Genomic DNA, 12,604 nt, shown 5'->3' on the forward strand with positions numbered 1-12,604 from the left:
CTTGTAAACGCCAGGTCGTACCACGTGGATGATCTGGTAGGGACCTTCCCAGTTGGTTCCTAACTTCCCAGCATCTGGTTCTTTGGTTCCTTCGAAAACTTTCCTAAGTACTAGGTCACCTATAGCGAACTGCCGGAGCCTGACTTTGGAATTGTACTGTCGTGCCATTGCTTGCTGATAGTTTTGAATTCGAATCAAAGCTCGGTCCCGTCTTTCCTCGATTAGATCGAGGCTGTCGGTTAGGAGCTGATCATTAGCTGCGGGATTGGACGTACAGAGTTCCCGGCGGAGGCTACCAGCAATGGTTTCAGCTGGAACGACAGCTTCCATCCCATATGCTAAGGAGAAAGGGGTTTCTTCTGTAGCTTTTCGTGGGGTGGTCCGACATGCCCGAAGTACTTCAAGTAACTTCTCTGACCAGAGTTCTTTCTGGGTTCCGAGGCGTTTCTTGAGGTTTGCTAATACTGATTTATTAGCAGCCTCCGCCTGTCCGTTACCTTGAGGTCGGCGAGGTGATGAGAAGGTCAGGCGAATATTACACTTCTCACAAAATATTTTGAAATCGTGGGATATGAATTGTCCTCCATTGTCAGTTACGATTTCGTATGGGACGCCGTGTCTACACACGATTTCTTTCCATACGAATTGCTCGACCTCGACCCTGGTTACCTGTTGGAAAGCTTCAGCTTCTATCCATTTCGTGAAGTAGTCTGTTAGGACTAAAAGGAAGCGTAGCTTCTTCTTTCCACTTCCTGATGCTACTAGTGGTCCCACGATATCCATGGACCATCGCATAAATGGATAAGGGGCGGATATGTTAGACAGCTTTTCCGCAGGTTGGTGTATAATCGGTGCATGCCTCTGGCATTTGTCGCATGAAGAGGAATAGGCCTCACAGTCTGCAATAATGGTAGGCCAGAAATATCCTTGTCATTTGATTCTGATGGCTAGAGCTCTTCCTCCAGAGTGGTTCCCGCAGGAACCGTCGTGCATTTCCTTCATGAGTCTCATAGCAACGAGGCCATGGACGCATTTTAGGTAAGGTCCGGAAATGCTTCGTTTGAGGAGGACAGATTCAGTTACGCAATATCTGGCGCTTAATGCTTTGAGCTTTCGAGCCTCCCATTTATTGGGTGGAGTCTTTCCCTCCAGGATGTATTGCGTGATTGGAATTCTCCAATCCTCTCTTCCTACAACTTTGTTATGAAGAGACGAGGGAGGTTCCTGTTCGGGACCTGGTGTCGTGGTGCCCCCAGAGGTATTGGTAGGATTGGGCTCCAGGGAGTCTGAATTCCGAGGAATACCTCCAGATGAATTTTGGAGAGTTGTACGGCTTCTGGTTTTAACTCTGCAGATGATTGGGTCTGAGTTGGTGCCCCAGGGGTATTCTTGAGATCAGGCTCTAGGGAGTCTGAATTTCGAGGAATATCTTCCATGATTTGGATTGTGTTCCCGGAGGTATGCTTTTTAGAGCTGCATATTCTGGTTTTTGGGAACCAAAATGTTGTGACAACCTGGGTAGCTACCGTTTCAGGGCAGGTACCTTCGAGTTGCGCTGTTAGTTTGCTCTCTTTCTCAGCTTTAGTAGCTATGTCGATGCTTGGTTTCTCAATTCATTCTACGGGTATAATCCGTTTTACGAGGGGGTCTGACGTGGAAGCTAAAGCAGCCAACGCATCTGCTGAGGAGTTCTCTCCTCGTGGGATTCTCGTTAGCTCGAATTTGTCGAACTGCCTAGTGAGGTTCTGGACGACTTCGAGATATGCCCCCATTCTTTCGTCCCTCGTTTCATATTCTCCGTGAAACTGGCTAGCTACTAGCTGTGAATCACTATAAGCATTTAGCTCACGGATTCCGAGGCTTAGGGCGAGCTTCAACCCTGCGATTAGTGCTTCATATTCAGCTTCGTTGTTTGAGGCGCTGAATCCGAGCCTATATGACTGCTCAATGGTTTCTCCTGCTGAAGAGGTTAGCCTTAGACCGATACCGGAGCCCTGTTTTGATGAGGCTCCGTCGACGTATAAGCTCCACTTCGGAGATTCCATTTCGGAGTCTAACTGCTCGGATGTTAGTTCAATGATAAAGTCGGCAAGGACCTGAGATTTCGCTGCTGCTCGAGGTTTATACTCAATATCATATTCGCTGAGCTCTATGGCCCATTTAGCCAATCGCCCTGACTGGCTAGGGCTGTGCAAGATCATTCGTAATGGTTGTGAGGTCATTACAACGATCGAGTGCGATTGGAAGTAAGGTCGCAATTTTCTGGCAGCTGTTACGACTGCTGGAGCTAGTTTTTCCATTGCAGGGTACCTGGTTTCGGCGTCTATCAAGCTCTTACTGGTGTAATAGACAGGTCTTTGTTCGTTTTGTTCCTCTCGTACTAGAACGCCGCTGACTGCAGCAGTTGATACAGCGAGGTATAGGTACAATGGCTCTCCTACTACTGGTTTAGATAGCGTGGTAGCTATCTCAACCACGAATATTTTGTTGCATTTCGCGACCCTCCTGGATCTGTAATTGCTATTGGGGGAACTTTTTGAGGATTTCGAATCCTCCCAAATAGCAGATCCTGGATATTTTCTGGCTACCATGTACAGTAGTTATCCCTTCGGGTGTTGGGAATTTTACGCACTGATGGTACGTTGAGGCTACTGCCTTCATTTTGTGAATCCAGGGTCTTCCCAAAATCGCGTGGAACGGGGAAGGTCTATCGATGACTACTAAGTTGGTCATTTTCATTATTCCGCCAGCTATGACTGGGAGCTTGATAGTTCCCAATGAGGTAGCTGTTTCTCCGGAGAAGCCTACGAGGTTAGCTTTTTGGCCAATAATTTCGTAGTCGTCTATTTCCATCCCTTTTAGGGTGTTATAGAAAATGAGGTCGACAGAGCTTCCTGTGTCTATCATGAGCTTAGGAACCTCGTATCCTGCGATGTTCAGGGTGACAATCAACGCATCATCGTGAGGTCTGTCAAGATTTGAGGTCTCGCTTTCCCAGAAAGAAATCTTAGTATTGGACTCAGGGTTAGGAGGCTTAGGTCCAGTGTTAGACACAGCCTTCCGCACGTGATTCTTAATGGAATTGACGGAGTCTTGACATATGTCTGATCCTCCAAGGATACAGTCCACCCTCGAGTCGGGGCTCGATTGAGGGGAGGGTTTGCTCAAGAGAGCTTCGACTTGTAAACTTTTTCCTTGGGGGAATTTCCCAAGAATCATGTCGACTCTTTTCTTGGGAGCTGGAGGTGGCGAATCGGTCTCCTTCTCAGGTGACCTTTCGCGTTTCGGAGAAGTGTCCCTGGAGCCTCTTTTCTGATAAGGTGATGGTTTTTTAAGGTCCACGCCCTTTATTTCTCCAGCTGCGAATTTAGCTGCCAGCTGGCGTTGGAGGTCCCAACATTCCTCGGTTGAGTGTCCTTCGCGATCGTGATAAGAGCAACGTTTGCCTTTATCGAAGCCTTTTGACCATGGAGTTTTGTTTGCTGCTGCAACAGGTTTCTCTTCCTTGTCTTCCTCGATTGCGTAGGAATGTTCTCCCTGAGTCTGATTATTTCGAGGGTTACCCTTTTTATGAGGTCCCTTAGTCTCAGAGGATTCACCTTTCGAATGATTCTGAGGTTTCTTGTGGAGTTTATCCAGTGCAGCTGTCTCCTCCTCCAAAGTAATATATTTGGTGGCTCTATGGAGAGCGTCATCGATAGTTGGAGGAGTATTGAGTGTTAGCTCTGACCAGAATTTCGATCTATAGAACAGACCTCTCCTAAGGGCTTCGATGGCGACTAGGTCGTTAGGATTCGAGAGCTTAGTCCTTATTGCTCTGAATTTCTCAATGTAGACTCGTAGTGAGTCTCCCATTCCTTGACTGACCTTCCAAAGGTCGGCCTCAGAGGCTTGCTTCAGGATATGGGTTGAGTATTGCTTCATGAAGGCGTTAGTTAATTGATCGAAATTGTCTATCGAGGCTGGCTCGAGACCAGAGAACCACTCAAGGGCTGTTCCGACCAAATTTTCGGCGAATGTCCTGCAGTAACCTGCTTCACATTCTTCCTGTGTGAAATGGGCTTTAACGATTGCCAATCGGAAAGCTCTCAAATAGGCTTTCGGGTCGGAGGTCCCATCATACTCAGGAATTCTGATTTTTCGGGTATCTCTTATGTGAGAGCTGGCGATTCTGTCTGTGAATGGAGTTCCACGGGTTTCCTCGATCAAGCTATCGATTTCGGGAGCTGAGCTCGTAGCTTTATGGACTTGAGCTCCCAATTTCTGGAGAGCCGCGTGAGTTCGCTCCATATATCTACGGATAGCTTCAGATCCTTCAAACGGAAGGACGTTTGGATCGTTGGTAGGTATCTGACGGGCAGGTTCCTGACGGAATCGAGTTGGCTCATCCTCCCATGCGGTTGGTGGGCTAAGTCGCTCGCCATTTCTTGGGTTATCGGAATCTATCCTTTGATAACCATCCCCATTCGGGATCGAGCTTCTGGTTTGATAAACCGAAGCTGACGCTCTGCCCCCAGATGGGAAGGATACTCCTGCTCCGGTCCTAGGATCAGGCGGCGGAGGAGGTAAGCGAGTACTCCTGTCAGTAACCTGACCAGGTGCGGAACTAGTTGTCGCTATGTTACTTCCCATAGCACTGGCGTTAGGTGGATTAAACACGGGAGCTGTTCCGGTATGAGGTGTCTGGAAAGCAGATCCGCGTCCTTCCGGGGCAGTGCTATCAGGGGAAAAGTTTAAACGTGCTCGGGGAAATGAGGGATCGGTTAATCGATCATGAAAAATGACCCCCGGAGCTTGACGTTGCGGTGGTTGGGTTGTTGCGTTTAGAGATCTAGTTATCTCTTCGAATCGTTGCTGACGTACAGTCAGCTGATGCATCGTGCGCTCACTTTCCTGAGCTCTGTCTACTAATTGTATCATCATCTGGCGGATCTCAGCGAGCTGAGCCTCCGTTTGATTCGGAATGGCTTGCTGCTGAGGATTCTCGGTAATCGGGAGCCCGGGAGTGTTTCCACCCGATGATCTCGGGTTAGTGCCTACGGTTGTAGTTTGGCTCGTTTGAGCACCAGCCGTAAGCTGTTGCCCAGATCGGTGATCACTACGTTGAGGCTCTGTGATTACGAGACTAGAGCCTCCGTCGTTCAGTGAGCCGTCGCTCTGAATCGGGAGGTTAAGGTCAGACGGATTTGTTGTCTGGCCGGTAGGATTCATCCTCAAGTTAGAGTAAGGGATTCGATTATTTCTTCCCCACAGTCGGCGCCAATTGTGAGGGGTAAAACTCACACCTAGATTTTAGATCAGGTTTAATGTTTAGGAAAGGTTAGGGAAAGATAAACGCGGGCTGAATCCCGTAAGAACTTGTAGAATGAACTTCGATTTGTATTGATTTAGTAGAAATAGGATGGTTACAAAGGGTGATCTTTGATGAATACAAAGATTATATGAATATTACGATAAGAATGTTTTGATGAATGTTGAATAAAATATCAGTTGAGTCCGCCCCCTTTTTAGTCCTCAACCCTCTCTTTAAATAGCCTTGGACTTCTTTAGGTTGTCTTCAACTAATCTCCGAGATCTTCTCCGCTTGAGGTGGAATCCGCAACAGCTTCCCTTTGACCGGGTCCTGCGCTTCTCCTTATCACAACGTGAGCTTCCTCTTCCCCGTGAGCTCCTTAGTTAGAGTCCTTAGCTTTCAGCCTCCGGCTCCTTTTAGGCATCGAGCCTGCGATGGGCCTGTCCCGGCCCATTACCATCTTTCATTATTTGGAGATCAGCTACCGGGCCATATTCGGGCCCAACACCAACTATGGAGAGACTTAGAGACAATACTCTCTACAATCTCCACCTTTGTCTCTATTCGACTCCACCGACAACTTCATCTTCTACAACTCTCTCTCTCTCTTCTTCGTCGGATTCAACCCGTAGTCAAAATACCTCACCATCACTCTTCCTTAGCTCATTCAAGCCTTGGATCTCCTCTTCTGCGCTTTTCATCTCACATGCACCGAAACCTGTGCCTTCACTTTGAGAACCGTTTCGTCTTATGTCGATTCTTCATTTCTTACCCCACCGCAAGAAAATAACCCACCAAGATTTCAACTTCTGGTGTCCGATGTCAGTTCCTTCTTCCTCCGTCTAAGATTGCTGAGTTTAGATGAGATTCGTCGACTAATCTCTCCTTCTCAAATCTTTAGCTGGAAGCCTTATCGGATGTTTAATCCGTGTCTGTCAATCGAAACCATTTCTTCTTGGTAATCTGCTAACCCTCTTAGTTTCCTTATTTGTTGATTACTATCGTAACTAGAGTCTCACTTTGTCTTTGTTTCATCTGCAGCTGACAACAAATCAAACGCGATTCCAACTAATAAGGTAACCTTTCTGTAGCATCTTCATCAGTTAGTATAAAAGTTCTTCACTTTATCGTTTTTCTCAACTCACGTCTTGTCAACATTGTCTGAGAACTGAACCTTATTACTGATATATCATTTTAATCTTCTGATACCGTAGATTAGTCTTCTATTTAAATTTAACCATTTAAAAGAATCTTGTTGATTTCTTTTATACCGATACTGATCAACCTCTGTATCTGTTTGTATCCCTTTGCGAGGTCCTTCAATCAACTAACCAGGAACCTCGGGACGCTTCAAGTTGACTACCGGAACATCTTGAGAAGTCCTAGACACTTCTCAAAACTCTTTCCAGGTAAACACTTTGTTAACATGTCTGCCGCATTCTCTGTAGTGTGAACCTTCTGAACCTTGACTGAACCCTCATCCACAATGTCTCGTATGAAATGATATCTCCTTGCTATGTGTTTAGTTCTGTCATCATGCACAATGTTCTTTGCTAGACAGATCGCACTCTGTGAGTCACAATTTAGTTTAAATGAATATGTTTTGAATCCTAGTTCTTCGCATATATGATGTTAGGAGTTTTGAGGCTCCTAAGTCAAATGATAGTATAGTGGTAGTATTTTGTCGAACCAAATCTGAGGGACTCAAAGCAGTGAGAATGCAAGTATTTGCCTAATCTAAGTGCAATCAGTGATTTGATGATTTCTATACTAATGATTAAAGCTAAAGCAAAGCAATAAAAATGATACTTTTAATCTATTGGAAAGGAGAACTCATGGGTTTAGGGATTTAGACCTTGGGTGATCAGGCTTCGAACAAAGGATGACAAATGAATCAATCAAACTATTAACCTTAAGCCTAGACACAATTCTAAGCAAGCTCTATGTCTAGATGAATGCTCATTTGCTAACATGTCTCAAACATCAAATGTCTTTGGTTGAATAACATGCAAGCAATCATTACTAACAAGTCTATTAGCTATCTTAGCATCTTTAACAACAAATCTCTTTGGCAAAGTACACTAAAAGCCTAGGAGAGTTGACTCAGGCATTTCATCAAACACCTTTTGGGTGGGAAATGCCTAGAGATCACCCTTTGAGTGGCCTACTCAAATGATGCATTATGAATACTCTACTAGCAAGGAACAAGAATGATCTACACTAAAACATCCTAGAACTAGCCTAATCACCCTTAATCTCCCTAACCCATGAATCCAAAAGGTGATTACTCACTAATCCCCATGATTCCTCTTAAACCCATGATGGATTTCAGATGAATCATATAGAGAAATAGAAGAGAAATCACAAGAACAATCACAAATCAAGCCAAAAAGAAATCTTTTTCTTAAGAGAGTTTGTGTTCTTCAATAGATCAAAGATTATCTGCCAAAAGGTGGCTACAACATACTTAAACATTAGGTTTTTCAGAGTAAAAACGTGCATAAGAAATTGCAAAAAGGTCCTTGAAAAATCATAAAATCGTGTAGCAAAAGGGGCTGGAGCGACCTTGGGTGGTCGCTCTGAGAGGTCGCTCCAGCCTCCTTTTTTGTGTCTCCGGGCGATGAAAACGCGAGCTACTTAGGTGGGTCGCTCTGGTTGGTCGCTCTGGTTGGGAGCTAACTTAGGGGGTCGCTCCGGAAGGTCACTCTGCGGTTCTCGACCAGGATGGATATGCCTCTAGTAAATTGATCGTAACTTCTCCATTACATCTCCAAATGACTTGAAACCACTTCCATTAGAAAGCTAACTCAATTTCCTGTGTCTCCACAAAATCTTAGCAAAAGAAGATTTCTCTAAGGCCTCCATCCATGCTCATCTTTCACCTCCTTTTTGATCACATTGCTTCCAAATGTCTCCAAGAACTCCATGTGGTGTTCCAATACCTGATAGAGACATATGTATGCCAAATGCAACCTAAACATGCCTAAATCCTAATCTATATGATGCAAATGCTTATGAATGAATAGCTAAAACAATGCAAATATGCAAGATATCAACTCCCCCACACTAGTCCTTTACTTGTCCACAAGTAAACTTTCAAGAACCAAGGAGAAAATGTTTGAAGATGGGGACTCATAACCAAAAGAAACTCTTCTTAGTTCTCAACCTAACAACCTTGCATAATCATACCAAATAGCGAGAGCAAAGATTTTATCCATCTCTAACTTCTCTAAGCCTATCTCAGCTCCTTTGATCTCTACACTCATTAATCATGCATCCACATACCACAAATCCACATCTCTCTAATATTTATGAAGCAACTCAATAGACATCTCACACATGGTCAACTGGTCCAAGTCATTTGGTTTGGTAAGACAAAAGATTTAATGCAAGTGAAATCAGAGGTTCAAAATGATCTTTTAAGGTGGTTTACTCTCAAAACAAAGTAGCTTTGACATTACACATAATATATCTAAGAAAGGGATCAACTCATGCATACAATGCTCAATCTCCATTGTTCTACCCTTTCCCAAACATACAAGATATTTAATTATTCCTCAATGTCAAACCCAACTCACATCTCTCACCAAAAGATTCCAAGAACATTTTTCACTTCAGACTCTTTCTTTTTGAAATCAATAAGGGATTTTTCACAATTTTAAAACAAATCTCAGCTCCTAACAACTTTGCTAGCCCCCTTTTTATTTTCTTTTTTCTTTCTTTTCTTTTTTTTTCTTTTTCTTTTTTTTTTATATATGGGGGCCAAGACTTTTCACAATAAGAGCTAGATACTTCTCCACTTATCCCATAAAGACTAATCATTTAAGCACAAAGAGTCAAACCTTTCATATTCCCAAATCACAATCACAACACTCACCCCCTTCCTATAGCTAGACAATAGAGTGACTAATCTAGCAAGAATGGAGACTAAGCATTGTCGTTCCCAATACTCTCAACATTATGCACATGTAAAGCTTTCCAAAGAGGCCTCACTCAACAAATAATGATGGTTTAAAAATGAGGTATGGGTTTTGGGAGTGGAGTACCACTTGAGTTTGTCAAAAAGATTGGTAAAACAGATGGGACAACTCAAGTGTGTATATCCATGACTTAGTACACAAGAGACCATATGCAAGAGACATTAAAACAGGAGCTTGCTTCAAAGAGAGAGTATCAACAGTCAAATGAGTTTCAAGAGGAGCATTCAAGGCGCGAAGTTTACAAGCTTTCTAAAGGGTGCTCAAGCTACTTGTCATGATTACAAAGGTCAACAAATTCAGTACTTAGCATGAGCTCTTTACAAGGTTGAAATCCCCCTAATGCATGAATGCAACCTATATGCTTCTAGACTCAATCCTAAAAATGCAAATGATGCAACTAAATGATTCTTTTTGTGTTTTTCAAATTTTTTTTATTTTTTGGATTTTTCTATGCAAATAAGAATGTAATATGCAATGCATGAGACTCAAAATCATGAAAACAAACATGATCAAATACTTGGTACCTCCCCCACACTTAAATCACACAGTCGCTGTGTGAGTGAGGTACCCAATGAAATTCTAAAATGCAAAGAAAAACTGGGAGAAGGGAGGTTTCCAGTTACCTGAGACGGGAGCGAGGTGGAAGGGTCGCTGCGGCAGGTCGCTCCCAGCTGGAGCGACCTCGTGACGTCGCTGCGGAGACCTCGCTCCACGGTCAGTTTCTGTGTTTCCATTCTCGTGTGACGCGAGCGACCTCGGCATCTCGCTCTAGACATGTCGCTCCCAGGTGGAGCGACCTAGAGGTGTCGCTGCGATGAGATCGCTCTGGTGTCCGACTTTCTGCTCAATACCTGCACACAACTTCACTTTCCCATTGTTCTATGCAATAGAATGATAATGCAAATACTAATGCAATATATACAAGGATACTCATGGGACTTCCTCCCAAGTGAGCTTGTTTTAAGTCTCTAGCTTGACTTTGCCTCCTTTGGATCAGGCTGGACTAGGTGCAGAGAGTGGAGTTGACTCCCCATCTTCCTCAGGTGGTAGCTCATCAAAGTGATCATCTGCAGGACGAGGATTCATCTCTTCAATGGTGAAGGCTTGTCCAAATACAGTGGGGTTCCTCATCTTCTCCTTGATGTCAAAGTGGAGGATGTTCTCCTTGCCCAAATGGAGGTTAATCTTCCCTTCTTTCACATTCACAATAGCTCCTGCAGTAGCTAAGAATGGCCTTCCAAGAATCAATGGGTCTTGAGCCTCCTCACCCATATCAAGCACCACAAAGTCTGTAGGTATCTCATACCTTCCAATCTTCACAGGGAGGTTCTCTAGGATACCCACAGGGTACTTCACTGAACGATCAGCCAACACCAGAGAGAGTCTACACTTCTTGTACTGAGTGAATCCAAGCTTCTTTGCCACAGACAAAGGCATCAAGCTGACACTAGCTCCTAAATCGCAGAGACACTTCTCAAACACCATAGGTCCAAGAGCACAAGGTAGTGTGAAGCATCCTGGATCCTCTAGCTTCTCTGGAGCATCAAGCCTCTGAATTATGGCATTGCACTCATGACTTAGAACCATCATGCCCTCCATCTCCTTCTTCTTAGCAGCTACAACATCTTTCAGGAGTTTGCTGTATTGAGGAATCAGCATGAAAGCATCAATGATGGGCATTGTAACCTGAGCTTCACTCATCTGCTTCTCAAACAAAGCCTTGTACTTCTGTAGCAGCTGCTTCTTGAATCTACCAGGGAATGGAAGCTTTGGTTCATAGGGAGGGGGGACAGGAGAGCTCTCACTTGCTGGAGCAGCAGATTCACCATCTTTTGTTGTTTTCTTCTCTTCCCCAACCTTTCCTTTACCCTTGGCTTTCACAATCTTCTCCAAGATCTCAGCATCTGTCTTCTCATCAACAATGACCACTTCATCATCTAGATTGATGGCTACCTCCTCACCTTGTTTCTCAGCATCCTTGGTGAGGGTTACAGGAGTCAACTGCTTACCACTCCTAAGTGTGACAGCTTTTGCTTCCTTGGGGTTTTGATCTGACTTTCCAGGTAGAGATCCTTGCTGGCGGTTCTGGTGGGAGCTCATGGAAGCAAACTGATTCTCCAAATTCTTGACAGAAGAAGCAAGGTTGGAGAATTTGTTGTTGAGCTCATTGTAGCTTCCATCGATCTTGGAGTGGAGATTTTTCAGCTCATAGCCAACATGCTTCTCACTTCTAGTCTGAGACTCCAAGATCTGTTTCAGTAAGGCATCAGTGCTGCTCTGTTGAGGGGCAGAGGAGCTAGGAGAAGAGTTTTGCTGAGGCTGATAGTTGCTCTGCTGGTTGTTTCGAGGCTGATAACCACTCTGCTGGTTGTTTGAATAGGGCTTCTGTTGGTAGTTGTTGTACTGAAAGTTGGGTTCCTTCTTGTACCAGCTACCATTACTGTTGATGAAACACAGTTCTTCTTGCCCTTCCAAACCCTCAACCTCATTGACAGTAGGAGGTATCTCCTGGCTTGGGTTGCCAACAAAGTTCACCTGCGCTTGTGTGGCCTTATCAGCAATGAGTTTGTCAATCTTCTCCTGAAGAGCCTTTATCTCATTCCTTGTTTGATTGTCATCACCTCTGCTGCTTCTGTCATGGTCTCCACTGTAGACTGCATCACTCTTAACCATGTTGTCAACCAGAGCCTCTGCCTCTTCCTCAGTTCTCCCCAAAAAGAACCCATTGCTAGCTGTATCCAGTCTGGCTCTGTACTTAGGAAGAGCACCTCTGTAGAATGTGCTCAGCAAGCTCTCCTTAGAGAATCCATGGTGTGGGCACTGAGCTTGGTAGCCATTGAATCTCTCCCAAGCTTCACTGAATCCTTCCAAGTTCTTCTGTTGGAAGCTGGAGATCTCATTCCTCAACTTAGCAGTTCTTGAAGTAGAGAAGAATTTCTCCAAGAATGCCCTTTTGCAGTCTTCCCAAGTGGTGATGGAGTCACTTGGTAGAGACTTCTCCCACTGACGTGCCTTATCCCCCAAAGAGAAAGGGAATAGCTTGAGCTTTAAGGCATCCTCTGACACACCATTAGTCTTTGACATACCACAGTAGCTGTCAAACTTATCCAAGTGATCAAATGGGTCCTCCACAGCCAGACCATGATACTTGTTGTTCTCTATGCAGTTTAGCAGTCCTGACTTGATCTCAAAGTTGTTAGCAGCCACAGCTGGTGCTCGAATTCCAAGTCTAGGACCATGGATGTTGGGGCGGTCATAAGTGCCAATGGGGCGAGCTGGTCGCTGTTGAGGTCCATTGGGGTTCTGAGGATTTTGTTGTTCTTCCATTGCA

The 12,604-nt window shown here is 44.6% G+C and overlaps 1 non-coding gene across 1 annotated transcript; it reads left to right on the top strand.

The window, feature by feature from the left end:
• Positions 1-12,076: 12,076 nt before the first annotated feature.
• Positions 12,077-12,183, top strand: LOC130497936 (small nucleolar RNA R71). Its single transcript, XR_008936980.1, has one exon. It is a non-coding gene; the product is annotated as a small nucleolar RNA R71 (small nucleolar RNA).
• The last annotated feature ends 421 nt before the right edge of the window (positions 12,184-12,604 follow it).

Source organism: Raphanus sativus, chromosome 1, assembly GCF_000801105.2.
Source record: "Raphanus sativus cultivar WK10039 chromosome 1, ASM80110v3, whole genome shotgun sequence".
Taxonomy (NCBI): domain Eukaryota; kingdom Viridiplantae; phylum Streptophyta; class Magnoliopsida; order Brassicales; family Brassicaceae; genus Raphanus; species Raphanus sativus.